The following is a 15,502-nucleotide window of genomic DNA, read 5'->3' on the forward strand; positions in this document are numbered from 1 at the left end:
AAACCCACACTTAATAGAAAAATTCAAACATTCTACAAAAACTGTTAGAATGAAAGTATATAAAAGAATAAAATACAATCAAACAAAAATAAGATATTATTCGATTTCTTTTGGGTTGTAAGATATCCTTCCAAAGAGTTAAAATACCCTAAATTTTCTCATAGGAACCTCCTTCATTGTTTTCCCACTATTTTCTCATCAATTCAAAACCGTATGAATTCAAGTAATTTTATTTTAGAATTTATATGTTGCAAGGGTAATTATTAAAAAAATAACCATCGTTCAAAGCATACAAAATAAGTTACTTTTAGTTTAGAATATAATACATGATATTTTAATAAAAATCCACCCGCACATAAATATTCATAATAAAATTTTACTCACATTATATAAGAAGGTGCCCGCGCATGTGCGGAGGCTACATTTGTAGTTCTAATAAAATTGAAACATGTGTTTCAAACCATTTAACTCAATATTTCATACGTGATAAAGTTATGTTTCAATGGGTGTCTACGCCGTGTTTCACAAAATTCACGCAACTAACTGAACCTACTCTACATCCATGCATGCATTTAGTGACATTCAAAATGATTATTCTCCATAACTACTTATAAAATCTACAATCCAATCACATCGTTGAATTGGTTGCAATTAAATATTTACAATAAGATATCACATAATTAAATTCTGTTGAAAAATACATATGTTTCAATCAGTTGACACTCAAAGTTTCATATGCGATAGTAATATGTTTCAACGTCTATCTTCATTGTGTTTCATAACAAAATTAAATGTGTCAGTGACTATTTTATTTTTTCATCATGTATAACTAAATGTTTCACCGGTGATCAACTGCGACATTTGACCGTCCGATTTTTTAAGAGACAATCGGACGCCCGATTAGGAGTTTCTTCCTTTTCTTTTAGGCAATCGTCTACAATAGTACTTAACTCTTCATTTATATTTGATCTCATCTCGCATTTATTTTTCTCAATCACTAGAGTAGCTCCCAACAACTTATTACGTGCCAAATTTTGAAGGAGTTAAAAGACAGTAAAATCAAAGAGTTGATTTAAGTTTTTATATGATGATAACATTGGTGGTATGTGATACATTGATTTCTGGTCATGATGCTTTGGAGTTCAATAGACGGTTGTTTTGTGAAGTGATTGTGCAAAGTTTTCTCCGGGCGGTCAGACCGGCCGGGTGCTTGCGGTCAGACTGGCTGGCCCCATGGTCTGACCGACAGGGTTTTGTTCGGTTTCAGTTTCAGGTTATCTTGTCTTTTTCGGATTGTTTCTCTGTGGATTTGACTTCCAGATGTTTTCTATGCATACCGATGCTGTTGTTATGCTAATGTGAGTGACATTGGGATGAACTTGTGCTCAGAATAATGTTTCTTTGTTGTTGCATGTGTGGGTATTGCTTGAGGCCCCGGAAAAGTATTGCCGGTGATAGATCGGAGTCGACTTGGGAGAACTAGACGTCCAGGGATCAATAGATTATGCAGGATACTAAAGGTTAGTGCTATAAAAGTTAGCCGATATAGCAGAACGACGACTAACCTTCTCGATCGATTCAGTCATTGATCACACAACACACGCTAGATAACGACAAAGAAACACATGATATTTGTTAACGAAGTTCAGGCGAAGCCTACATCTCTGAGGCTCTGATTAAAGGCGCTCCTCCCCAACCAATATATATGCCTCACACTAATACGCTACACACGTAGTCGTCTCCTTCGATCTGATTGGTACCTTCAAGTTGATTCAGGTAGGCAGGTAGGCACGCGGAAATGTAACAACTTTCCAATATCTTAAGGCAAAATTTTCTTACAGGACATCGTGACATCGTGATTTTAGCTGTAGGACACCACGCGAAGTAACTTTTAGGGGAAAACACAATAAAAAGTTGAATATTTGCTGGTCGACACCACACCCATTAAAAGAATAATTTCCAGGTGAGGAGGAGAAAGAAATCACGTGAAATATCAAAAATGTTCTTGGGCCCACATGGCAGCACTCCTATCTCTCTTCTCTCTCTATCCGGAGATGGCAACAGCGAACTGTACTGGTGCGTTTGCTTGGCAGGGATTCAGCAGCTCGCCTGGATGGGGACTCGCTCGATTCGCTTGGCGAGGCGAACGGCGGGCTCCTCGTGGATCCGCTCCACCGCCGTGGGGAGGAACCCCGGTGTTGACGGTCGTTATCGATCAGTTTCGACCATCAATATTACTAAAGTAGAGGAGAACTAGTGAAGCTTGCAATGCATATACCTGTTAGAATAATAATATTCCACTGGTATTAGGTATATTAACCTTTTGTAGAGAATGACAATAAAGTGGAGGAGAATCGACATAAACTCAGACGTTAAATCAATCGGACGATGTCAAGAACCAGGCTTATGTATGAATGGGCCAAGAATTCAGAATTGACACGACAAGTTGGGCCAAAATTCACAAGTCTGCGGAGAAGAACAACAGAGGAGGCCGCCAGCCGAACCATGGGCTGGTTGCGCCGGCCCCAGGTTCAACCAAACCAAAGGTGTTAAGGTTATACATACCACATACCTAATAGTAGTTGACTAAATCTCAGCAGGACCCACCACATACCATGTCCTATACGGAAACAACCTGCGGATATAGGAAAAGTTCCGGATAAGGAAAGACAACCAGAGTTCTGCATGAAAACGACAAGGACTAATCGGATTGTATCCATATTGGTTTCCCTAGTTCTACTTGGACAAGGGGACACCTATGGGTATAAATACAAGACCCCCTAGGAGGGGAGGAGACAATTAATACCCACCATTGACGGAACAACATACAAGCCAATATACGCCAAGACAAGACGCCGGATATCGACTTCAGGGATAAGCACGGCTAGTCCCCTACAGTGTCTCCGGATACTGTTAGGAGAGACGAAAGCGCTATCTCTGATCTCGCCGGACACGGATTCGAGGAGGAAGACTACCCTGTTATCGACTACGAGTCAGACCTTCAGACCGCCATGTCAACAACAGTTAGATAGGCTACCCCAAATATTGTACTTGTGTGATTATGGTGAATAAGAGCAATACCGGCTTCGGTCAACAGGATGTAGGGTTATTACCTGACAATTAGGGGGCCTGAACCTGTATAAAAATCCCTGTCTCCGTCTCTTTTACCTCAGTCTCGCGTATACCCTAGTACCAACGATCCCCATACTATACGAATACCGGAATCGTGACATCGAACGTCGACAGTGGCGCGCTAGGTAGGGGGATTTTGGTGCTTCAGGATTTCGACGAGATGGATTCTCCGACAACAAGCTACTCGACGACTTCGGCTGTGAAGATCTAACCCGACCGAAGTACGTGACCCGACAAGATCGGAACCATTGTCGCCAACAACTTCATCTATCAAGATCGGAAAAACGTCAAGATTTTTGTCATCGTGAAGAACCGACTATGTCGGCACCTGGACCAGTCCAAGACCAGCCCCTAGCATATGCGCCATCAGATTGGTGTGAGTCGCCGGCCGGCCGAGTCCGAAATCGAACACGGCACCGAACTCCACCAGTCGATCGATCGAGCGCATATGTCCAATAGGAACACGGCACTGACCCACCAGCGTTAACGTGACCGTGTTTTACCAAGAGCCCATTTAACCGACTTGGAGCATGCATGACATCAGCACGTGGGACCATGCATAAATCAGATCGGTAAACTCTTCGTACGGTGCACATGCATATTCATCTCAGGAACTACTTATGATGGTTGTTCAGCATATACAAGTCAAATAAGGTAATTAGGAGATTGATTTTCTAAATTAATCTACTAATTCCGTAGATATACCCGGCATATATCTACACAGGTACGCCATATTTTATATGCAATTTATCGTACCTATCAGACCATACGACATTGTCAGATCAATAATCTATTATGTTTACCTAGAGCATGTTTTTTATACAATATCTGTTGCACAAGTGTCCCTGATGTTAAATCGACTACGGTTTAATGCTGGGGGCTCGCCCTATTTTCTTCTGTATAAATCATGCTTGTTTACGGTTTACATAATGACTGATATTTACATATGCTAGAAGATCCTGATAATGCTAGAAGATCCATGCGGTTTTTCGAATACATACTCGATATTCTCTGCTATATGTCTTGCTTTCTAGAAAATATTTTTCAGGAACAATTGAGCACTACAGTAGGTTGTGGTCAGGTACACCGCATTGTCGAGAATGATCTCGACAAATGCAGAGTCGTCGCGCCCAATCTACCAATGAAGACCGACGACCTATCCCATAGCATCGGCCATGGCTGGACTACTCAAGAAAAGGTTGTTAACGGATAATTCCTCGCGAACGCCGTCGGCTTGATCACCCGACATGATTGCGAACGGACATCCGGATATGCTACAAGTTGGGTATGTGAGTCATGCTGGCCACATGAGACGCACAAAATAAACCAACTCTAGCACCTCTATTGGTGTCCGAGAGATAATTCTACACGTTCGTTGGTTCTCGAACTAGTGCGTAGCAATCTCCCCCACCGCAAGCTTCCATTGGTGTTCGAGAGATGATTCTACTCGCTCGCTGGTTCTCGAACCAGTGCGTAGCAATCTCCCCCACCGCAAGCTTCCATTGATGTTCGAGAGATGATTCTACTCACTCGCTGGTCCTCGAACCAGTACGCAGCAATCTCTCGCACCGCAACCTCAAATGGAGGAGGTACGACTACAGCAATAACACAGCGGTCCTCGCACCACGACTTCAAATGATCGAGATAAACTTACTCACTGGTTCTCAACCAGTCAATCGTAGCAATCTCTCGTACATTTACTTCTAGTGGTTGAGTTACGACTACTACCTGGCTCTTGACCAGAGGTGTAGCGATTCTCCCATTACCTCTACTTCAACAAAGTTGATATCAGGTACACGATATCGCCAAGTGTTTTACCCAGAGATCCCTTACCACAAAAGACACCTAGCGTTGAAACCTATCCTAATGTTCCTTTACGCCGTCTTGACAAAGCCTTTGAGGAACCTAAGGGAACTTCGGCTGGGAACGCCCAGAGCGGATAAGGCTTTGTCGGATCCTTCAGAGACGAAAGACCATGTAAGATCTGGTCGTGTAAGAGTTCTCGCCGTGCGTATTAACCAAGCCGTGTAATCGGAAATCGGGTTTTTCAACTTCAAGGCTAGGGGCTAGGATCAGTGCTTGTTCAACTAAGGCAGGTCAAAGGTCCAAGAGCCTTATCCTCCAAGAACAATTCTCCGACAAAAAGGCTAGGGGCTAGGGAGAGTATATAACTCAACAAACCGACTGATCGTAGTCGGTAAAAGAGTAGACGCTCATATACAAAACATTGGCCTGTAAGTTTAATTCATTTTCTGTTTTCCATACATATTATAACATGTCACCCTTAGAGCGTTCGCTCGGGGGCTATTTCTATCTAATATTCTTTTCTGAGTATTGATTTCAGGAAAATTCTATTCGACATTGTCAAAGACTTCATGTCTCTATGGTTCTACACCAAGATCGACTAAGGCAAGTACGACAAATGTTGACAAGGCTCCGTCGCAGACTCTACGCCTACTCGATTACTCGAGAACGGTTGATGGATCTCGACAAGGAATACGGAATGAAGAGATGGTGTACCCGCCGAGATAAAATTTCTTGACTTCAATCCAAATTCCCGATTACAGCAAGACGGGAGACTTAGTCGTATGCTCTGTACTTTCTTGGTTGACATCGAAGATTGACTCAGAGAAACCCTTTAGGTGCCCGCACGAGGCTGATAAAGGAAGTCTAACGTTATCTCCGAACTCATCAAGAACAGTCACGAGAGCTCGACAACAGTTCCTACAAGATCTGCGGTTGAGAATATGAACTTGCTCATTTGCATTGAAGTCGGGGGCTACTGTCAGGGTTATGGATACCATATACCTAATAGTAGTTGACTAAATATGGGCAGGACCCACCACATACCATGTCCTATATGGAAACAACCTGCGGATATAGGAGGAGTTCCGGATAAGGAAAGACAACCAGAATTCTACATGGAAACGACAAGGACTAATCGGATTGTATCCATATTGTTTTCCCTAGTTCTACTTGGACAAGGGGACACCTATGGGTATAAATACAATGCCCCTAGGAGGAGACGAGACAATCAATACCCACCATAGACGGAACAACATACAAGCCAACATACGCCAAGACAAGACACCGGATATCGACTTCAGGGATAGGCACGGCTAGTCCCTTACAGTGTCTCCGGATACTGTTAGGAGAGATGAAAGCGCTATCTCTGATCTCGCCGGGCACAGATTCGAGGAGGAAGACTACCCTGTTATCGACTACGAGTCAGACCTTCAGACCGCCATGTCGACAACAGTTAGATAGGCTACCCCAAATATTGTACTGGTGTGAATATCGTGAATAAGAGCAATACCGGCTTCGGTCAACAGGATGTAGGGTTATTACCTGACAATTCAGGGGCCCGAACCTGTATAAAAATCCCTGTCTCCGTCTCTTTTACCTCAGTCTCGCGTATACCCTAGTACCGACGGTTCCCATACTATGCAAATACCGGAATCGCGACAGCAAAGTTCAACAAGAGGGTTCGGCCAAACCTTCCTCATCGCCGCTGGATGTAGAGTTTCTTCTGGACGGTGTGAATTAGCTCCCAATGATGGTTGGAGGGAATTTCCGACCATTCCAACCGTCATTGGGAGGCTATATAAAGCCCTCACCTTCTCACTTCACTCACACACCTCAAGCAATAGCTCTCTCATTTCTCTCAAGTTTAGTTTAGTAGTATCTAGCTGGTGGAATAGGAATAGAGTAAAAATCAGGAGTCCGGAAGTCTTCGGAAGAGTTCGGGTATGGCTCTAGTAGCTTTTCTCTTCTCTTTTGTAAGCATTGTACTTTTATTAGAATACTCTTCTGAATACATTTATAATATTGAAATACTTTCCGAGTATATGAGTACCTACTTTACATTATGTTCATGTTATACTGAATATACGGCTAGCTTATCTAGGAGATGCTTTGGTGCGGGTATAGTGTTTGCTTATGCAATCACTCTATGTCATGACGATGATATTAGAGTAGTATATGGTAGTTTAGACATGGTGTCTACATTACGGGATATCATTATTTGGGGTTATATATTGCCGGTGAGAGGTGGGCCGCTGATGATGACAGCTCAGTATGGGTATTCCTCCGTATTTAGCACCGGTTATATGGTCATGACGGGCTGTCGTAAGGAACTCGGCAGTTAGGGGTGGCTTCTCGAAGTACCAGTAGGGCATCGGATAGAGGGTATTAGCTAGTATATCAGGTTAACTAGTGTATGTATACTATGTATATTAGAAGTATAGGAATATATTTTCTTTCTCTTTTCTTTCCACTTAGCTTAGATGATATATTATGAGAATGAGTAGTTAATGCTTGTGTGTCACTCTACCATTGGATTATCTTAACCCCTGTTTAGAATATGATTATCACAAGTAATATATAAATTATTAGTCAATGTTCTCTCTACATGATCTTCCCACAGGATAAAATAAATACGATACCCTTGGAATACTCTCGGGTGAAATGTTACAATGGTATATCCGTGCGCTTGTGGATGAACTCTGTAGCCATAATATACCAGAAGTATTTATGCGCCATTGCTGGGAATTATATATATTCTATTGCCCATTATCTAAAAATATATTATATTGCCTATTTAATAAAACATGGTTTTAGTAAAACTATAGATTCAAAGGGTCTATTAAACCTCAGGTCTTCTGTTCTTCCCAAACAAAAACTACATTTTTCAATATTCCATGGTATAAAACGTACATGCTATTAACTAATTCCTCCCCCTCTTATAAATTCATTTTTTAAATCCTTTATACTCGATATCTCTAATCCAATTAGATACATATGGATTGTATTTTATTATGGGGTCAAACGAGGAAGCGATTATATTTTTTATTTGCATTAGTGGCAGTCCGCCCCTTACATTTTTGGATGGGATGTAGGGAATGGAGGGAGTACGGATCTTTTGTATATATTGCTTAATGTTTGACTAGTTATTGCCAGGACGTTATAACTTCAGAAATCATTTTCCACTTTTCACATCAATTGAAAATATCTACTACAACCTAAAATTTTGGCATGTCATATCGGGTATTAATAGGGTGTCGCATGGGGTGTTCGGGCACTAATAAAAAAATTAATTACAAAATCCATCGGTAAACCGCGAGACGAATTATTAAGCCTAATTAATCCGTCATTAGCAAATATTTACTGTACCACCACATTGTTAAATCATTAAGCAATTAGGCTTAAAATATTCATCTCGCAAATTAGTTGTAATATGTGTAATTAGTTATTTTTTTAAGTCTATATTTAATACTTTATGTTGGTATTCAAACGTTCGATGTGATATGATGAAAAATTTTAGGTACCTTGATAGATGCATACGAAACATCACATCAATTATATTCGTTGAAAAATTGGAATGATTTGCATTGGGAAAACGAGTGAGGCCAAACCGCCAAAGACTGTTCTTGCTTTGTGATGCCGGATATTGCCTAGCACCTTCCAGGGATGTATTTGCTTCGTGGACTAGATGGACCACGACATCAAATCAGCATCAGCGACACAGTAAAAAGCTGTAAAGCAATGGGGGGAACTTGGGAGGAAAGAAATGCCGACTCTTCAGGCAAGAACGAATATTAGGCCATTCACACTATATATATGTGGCATTCGGCCTATCCTTGACACGTAGGAGATTCTCTGCCAGCTCGGTTTTGCCTATAACCAAACCATCTTCGTCAGAAAAAGCATGGGGGAGAATGGCGTGGCCGCGCTGTGGAGGCTGTGGCCTCGCACTTCATGGCCCCGTCTCCCTGATCTGTACCGGCGTTGGAGGGGAGAGGGGAGAGGCCGCCACAGGGGTGTGGGAGCCGTGGTCGTCGGCGGTCAGAGAACGAGGCAGAGCCCTGCGCGCTGTTTCCCGCTTGCGCCCGCTGGTCGGAGACCAAGGTGGAGCCCCGCCGGCTGTCGCAGCTCTGCTCGAGTCCGTCGCCGGGAAATTCTCGGTGCCGACGCCTCGCTTCCTCTACGATAGCAAAAAAGTGAAAAGTAAAGGAAAGAGAGAGTGGTGGGACCCACCACGAGTGAACTTGAGCTTGTAGCTAATACCGTTGCTAGCATAGGTGGTAAGTGAGGTTCGGTAAAAATGTGTGGCGCACTATGAATGTCCTTATATGTTCTTATATAGTACCCTCTAGTATATGTACCGACCAATTGGAAAGCTCAGCACGAATTTTATATGAGGTCTTAAAATTGACGAAGACATGTATTAGTGTTGTTTTCTTGTGCCGCTCAGCACGGATAGTCGAGAAAAACTAGGTAGCGTTAAACTAAAACTAAGAAATAAACGTAAAAAATTTATCGACGTCATTAAGAGTAAAACCTATATTTTCAATAAAAATTTTACTCATAGTTAAATCTGATTAGATAACGTGGACAAATCTCCAACATCTATCCAATGGTAGTTTTCAGATTATTTTTTATTACATATGATTTGCACCACATTTTTTTTTCCAATAGTCCTCCCAGACCAGAATATGGTGGCTGGCGGATAGTAGCGGGCTCGCACTGACGCATGCACTGTCACCGGCATTTGGTCGTGCACAAACAGAAAAGCCGAGAAGGCCGGATGGTGCATTGTGTCTGCGGGTTTGATGATCCAACAAATGAAGGAAAAAGTTGACGAGGCGGTGATGTGTGTTTGCTGGGCCGGATTTAGGTAATGCTCGAGATCGACCTTTCGATCTAGTAAAGAAAAAAAAGAAGACTATTAGTGCCAGTTTGGATCGGAGGACTAAAATTTTAGTCCCTATCACATCGGATGTTTGGACACTAATTAGAAGTATTAAATATAGACTAATGATAAAACTTATTCCATAACCCTGGACTAATTCGCGAGATGAATCTATTGAGTCTAATTAATTCATAATTAGCCTATGTGATGCTACAGTAAACATGTGCTAATTATAGATTAATTAGGTTTAAAAAATTTGCCTCACAAATTAGCTCTCATTTATGCAATTAGTTTATTATTAGTTTATATTTAATACTTCTAATTAGTGTCCAAACATCCGATGTGATAGGGACTAAAATATTTTACCTGGATCCAAACACCACCTAAAAAACTATCGCAAGTTATTTTTGGTTATAAAACTTTGAAATGTAAGTATATTATAACTACAGTGTAACTCGTATGTAACTAGAGTATAAGTGACTGTAACTCGTATGTAACTAGAGTGTAAGTACACAATAAGTCATAAGTCGTATGTAACAATACCATAACTCGTATGTAACTTTATTGGACAGAAATCTGAAAAGGAGCAGTCCCTACTAATTATTATTTCAAGAGAATGCCCTTAAGTTTCTCAACAATTCTTCATTGGACAGAACTTATTGAAGCGAGAACCTTTGTCAAAAGTCCTCAGTATAAAAAACAATTTTTTCGAATGGACCTTTTTTTGGGTAGACGGACTAAGGCTGCATTCGGGAGGAGGGGTTGGACAGCAGCACGCATTATTACATGATCAATTAAGTATTAACTTTTTTTTTGAAAGATGGATTAATAAGATTTTTTAAAACAACATTCGTATAGAATATTTTTTGCAAAAAAACACACCGTTTAACAGTTTGAAAAACGTGCACGCGGAAAACGAGAGAGGTGAGTTGGGAAATCTGGGGAATAACACAGCCTAAAAGGAGGCCCATATGTAACTAGATTTAAAAGCCACCCAGTATAAACTCGCATACGAAAATCCATTTTCGCAAGCGGATCTTTAAAGAGGCCCGCCTAAAAAAAAATCTATTTTTATAGGCGGATCAATTAAGTGGCCCGCCTGTGACTTTTTACACCTGCCGGGCTCAGTCTTATCCTTTAAGTTTTTTTTCCTCCCTACTCCTCCCCATCTCACTATCTCAGTATTATCCTCCCGTCTCCTCTCCCTAGTCTTCTCCTTCCCTCTCCTGTCCCTGCCTCGCCTGGCTCCTCTCCTCTATACAGGCGACGGCTCTCTCTAGTCTTCTCCTTCCCTCTCCTCTCCCTACCCCGCCTAGCTCCTCTCCTCCGTACCAGAATGGGAGCGTGCCAGTGGGTGCCGATGGGAGCTAGGGCGATGGCGACTAGGGTTATAGAAGGATTATAGCAACACCATTATATGCTATAATATGCCTAAAAACGTGTTACTAAGCTATGCAGTAATACAAAATATAAGTGATCCTACTACCCATGTTAGCTCAAGGTCTAGTAAACTAGTAGCACATAACAAGTGTTCCAACATATAGAAAATAGGTGTGACGGCTATTATATTGTAGCACATATTAGATGTTACCACATCTACGCTAGTAATACCTTTTTATAACCTTAACATCTTGACATAGAGCCAGTAACACATATCTTAGCCACCAGTAACACGAATAAATAGCACAATACAGGTACTAGTAGCTGTTATTTTAACTGCAATATCACATAATGATTTTTTTACCAATTATAAAACTATTGATTTCAAAATTATTCCATTTTAACCAGTAATGTACCAAAATATTTCAAAATATCTCTTACAAGCATCGCACGTGCCTCAAATAACACAGATCAACATGACAAACTATATCACATATGAAACAAAATAAATGTTATTTACATCAATCCATAGGACCAATCTGAAATTCTTAATACAAATACAATTTCTAAACACAAGGTTAGAGAGTATCTATTTGTACAGTGTGTATAAAACTATTTGCCGCACGCTTCATCCATTGATGAGATAAACTACTGAATAATCATTTTTGCTCCAAGACAAACTCCTCTGCTTGCATATGCGTACATTTGCATTGTATACTGCAGTACAATACAAGTCTTGAATATGTAAAAAATTATAGTACCTGCAGTTGATGAACATGAAGGTATCTTAATGTCAGCCCATAGAAATTTACATGGAATCGTATACATCAAACAAGTACTTCGCTACAGATTGAATTAAACCAAAGAAGTAACTATGGCATATACTGAAGTTGTTTTGGCTCAAAACCAAAATCTCAAAAAGGCTCCATTATTTTATTTCTTATTCTAGCCAAAACAAGGTACAGTCTAGAAAATGATATGGCAGCATTGTTGGGGTAAGGGAGAAAAGCTGGAAAGAGAATTTAGAAATTTTTCAGAACAAGATTTTTCTAGGAATAACACCGGGCAGTAATGACTTTGAGGAACAATATAAAGGCAGATTTTTAGGAGACATTTTAACCAGAGTGCACTAAGCTAATAAAAAATGTTGGATGAATAAGAACTTCTCCACAAATATTATACAATGCAATACTGCACCTTTGATATCCATTATCTATGTGGATCAGATCTGCATTTGCATCGACTTTTTATTTGCCTAAAACCTGGCCCTGAACTAGACTACTGAGGAAGCCATGTAAGGATGCAAACAAAGAACGTTGAGATTTTACTGTTTTTTATCACATCCCTCTGCAGTTAGAAGCAAATGACTATGAGTTTTAGAAATAATTGGAACTGAAACAAGTCACTATTGGAGAAGTGATCTTTGCTGGGTGAGACAATTTCCACAATAGTTCCGGTTTCAAAAAGAACCGGGACTAAAGAGGTTTTTTAGTCCCGGTTTATTACTCCAACGGGACTAAGGGATCTTTACCGGGACAAAAGTTGCACAACTTTACCAACCGGAAGAGATGAGGAGTTCTCCTAGTGAGTTTTAGTACTACAATATTACAATACTAGATCTTGGTTCAGTAAACTAAACAACATTGATGTCGCTCCAACATAATGCCCTAAGACAACATTCACCCTAGCTTACTGAACTACAGCTTGTATTAGTATTACCATGCTAGAAATCAGTTCCGTAAAATAAACGGCATGGTAGTTGCTCCATTATATGGAGGCAACATTCATCAATTCACCCTAGTTTGCTGGATCAATCTAAAATACTAATTTATAAGCTTATATTAGTATAGTAACTCTAGATATTGCTGATTAACATACTCTGGGTTTCTCCTACGGTCAACGAAGATCAGCAACATCACAGTTGACAATCAAGATAATCATTATTCAGTAATAGAAGTAAACATCGTCGTAACTATGACATAAATAGGTAGATAAATACTATATTAGCATCGACAGTCAGAAACTTCATGTTTTTTTGGTTCTATTTAACCTCAGATGGATAAGAAAATTAAATAAATTTGACAAGTTCCCGTAATTCACAAATTCTGTGGCCATATATTAGTAACTTAGATGTATGGAAGTGTGTGTTGTGAAATCTCCTAAACAGTTGAAGACAACATTGGTGTTTAATGCTTTGATTGCTAAAATTAAAGCCAAGTATTGTTCGGAACATAAGGAATCTGACAAAATGATGACGATGAAAGCTTGCATTACCTGCTTAATTAGGAAGTAACGACAAGTCATCGTGGCCCCTGCTTCCACTCCACCCAGAAATATAAGGGGAAAATGCTTACGTATGTGATAAATAAATTAAAGTTGTGAGGAATTCAGCATTAATAAATAAACCAAGTAACTTACGGTTTAACAGAAAGTAAAAGAAGGCATCATAATTATCATGCCGCTAAATTAATCACTAAAAAAATTACCACTGGACTGCCCCCAAAATCTTTTTTTATTTTTTTTATCTTTATCATTCTAGCTCTGCTTGCAACCACATGTCAAAACTTGTGCCGCTTGATCCAACGTGCTGGGAAGGTGGAGAAAAGCGGCTGAGAGCTCGGTGCTTCAGCGTCGGAGCTCGAGGAGGGGGTAATGCCATAAGTGGCCTGCGTGTCGACGTTGGGCAAGCAGGTTCTGGTAGCGTCGGAGCTCGGGGAGGGGATGACGGTGTAGCATGGCTGGCCGGCGACGTCGGGGCTCGACGCGGGCGAGAAGAGAAGGAGAAGAATCGGCCGTGGGAGAAAAGAGATGGAAGACAGGGCCTACATGTCAGCGAGGTGGGGACAGACATTTTGGGCAATACGAAATTGAGTCTCATTCTGGTGCCTTCTACTTGTAGTAGAAAGTAATCCAAACCGTTGATCTTATTTGATCAAAGGGCTGAGATCTGTTTCTACTACCACCACTCTTAATGGTAGTGGAAAGGTGGAGGGGTATTTTTGTCCACGGAAAAGATTTTGTAGAGGGTGTATTCGTAATTTATCACTCCCCGAACCTAGCAGCCATTCTGTGTGTCGTTCGTCGCCACCACCCCAAATCGCTTCCCCCCGCCACCGCCTGTCCCCCGCCCTCGCCGCCTCCACCGCCCTCTCCGACTCAGCCGCTGGTTCCGCCGCCTCTGCCGATTCCGCCTCCTCCGATTGCGACGAGGAGATGATTAGCCTGTTGCGCCGGTGGCGGAGCGGCTATGGTGTATGGCGAACTGCATGGCGTTGACGAGGTTCTCGGTGCGAGTACGAGCCGGGGCGGTAGCTGATGCACGTCAGAGACGGGGAAGCTTCCTGCCCTGCGTCATCCCGATATGTAAGGTTTAATATATCGCCCCTTTGCTTTGCTGTTGAGATGGTAGGCTTTGTGCGGTTCTATTCATCAATCTGTTGATCGAGATGGTAGGTTTTGTGCGGTTCTATTCATCAATGGCCAGCTACAATATGGCTGTTCTTGTTTCCGTGTGTAACCGCAGACCAACCTAACTTTTGATCACAACGAATTGATCTGCTAGTTTGATGTATCATGATGGCATGTTTGTATCTGCAAATTGGGTACGGTTGTAGGTCAGGATCATTTGTTTTTAAGTAGTTTCAGCTTTGTAAGTTGTGAGATTACAATTCTGAACATTACATCAAGTGGCATCTGAAGTATGCTGCTTTTGACAAACTGATGCATTTTTTCTTCCAGGTGGCTCGCTATGTTGATGGAATCATGGAACAAGGAGAAGGAACAAGCTCACAGCCAAAACCTGTTCCAAGAAGGCATGTGAAAGGAATCAGCTCCATCCGGAAGGTGCAAGCTCACAGGCGGCACCTGCATCCAAGAAGGCATGTGCAAGGAAGCTCACCCTGAACCTGAAATGAAGCCTACCTAGTACAGTGATAGTACAGTTGTGAATCTACATATGTACTTCTGTGATAGTACAGTTCTGAATCTATTTGTGAACCATGGTCTGTGCCAAGAAGCTATCTCTGTTTTGGTGCTGTTCTAAAACAAGTGTGATGGCACTTTTGTGCCTGGTAATTCTGAACTTTTGTGAACCATTATGTGTGCAAGGAAGCTAGACGTACTCTTGTTGTCCATAGGCCGTGTTTAGTTGCCGTCCAAATTTTTTTTTTTGACGTTTCGTTACACACAATCGAAGTATTAAACGTAGACAAATAATAAAACAAATTACAGATTTTGACTATAAACTGCGAGACGAATCTTTTGAGCCTAATTAATTCGTTATTAGCACATGTGGATTAC

General features: G+C 41.2%; 1 long non-coding RNA gene across 1 annotated transcript; it reads left to right on the forward strand.

The window, feature by feature from the left end:
• The first annotated feature begins 14,258 nt into the window (after window positions 1-14,258).
• On the forward strand, window positions 14,259-15,294 carry LOC112937486 (uncharacterized). The gene is made up of 2 exons (XR_003240132.2): window positions 14,259-14,566; window positions 14,942-15,294. It is a non-coding gene; the product is annotated as an uncharacterized lncRNA (long non-coding RNA).
• The last annotated feature ends 208 nt before the right edge of the window (window positions 15,295-15,502 follow it).

The sequence above is a fragment of the Oryza sativa genome, chromosome 12 (genome assembly GCF_034140825.1).
Source record: "Oryza sativa Japonica Group chromosome 12, ASM3414082v1".
Lineage (NCBI taxonomy): Eukaryota > Viridiplantae > Streptophyta > Magnoliopsida > Poales > Poaceae > Oryza > Oryza sativa.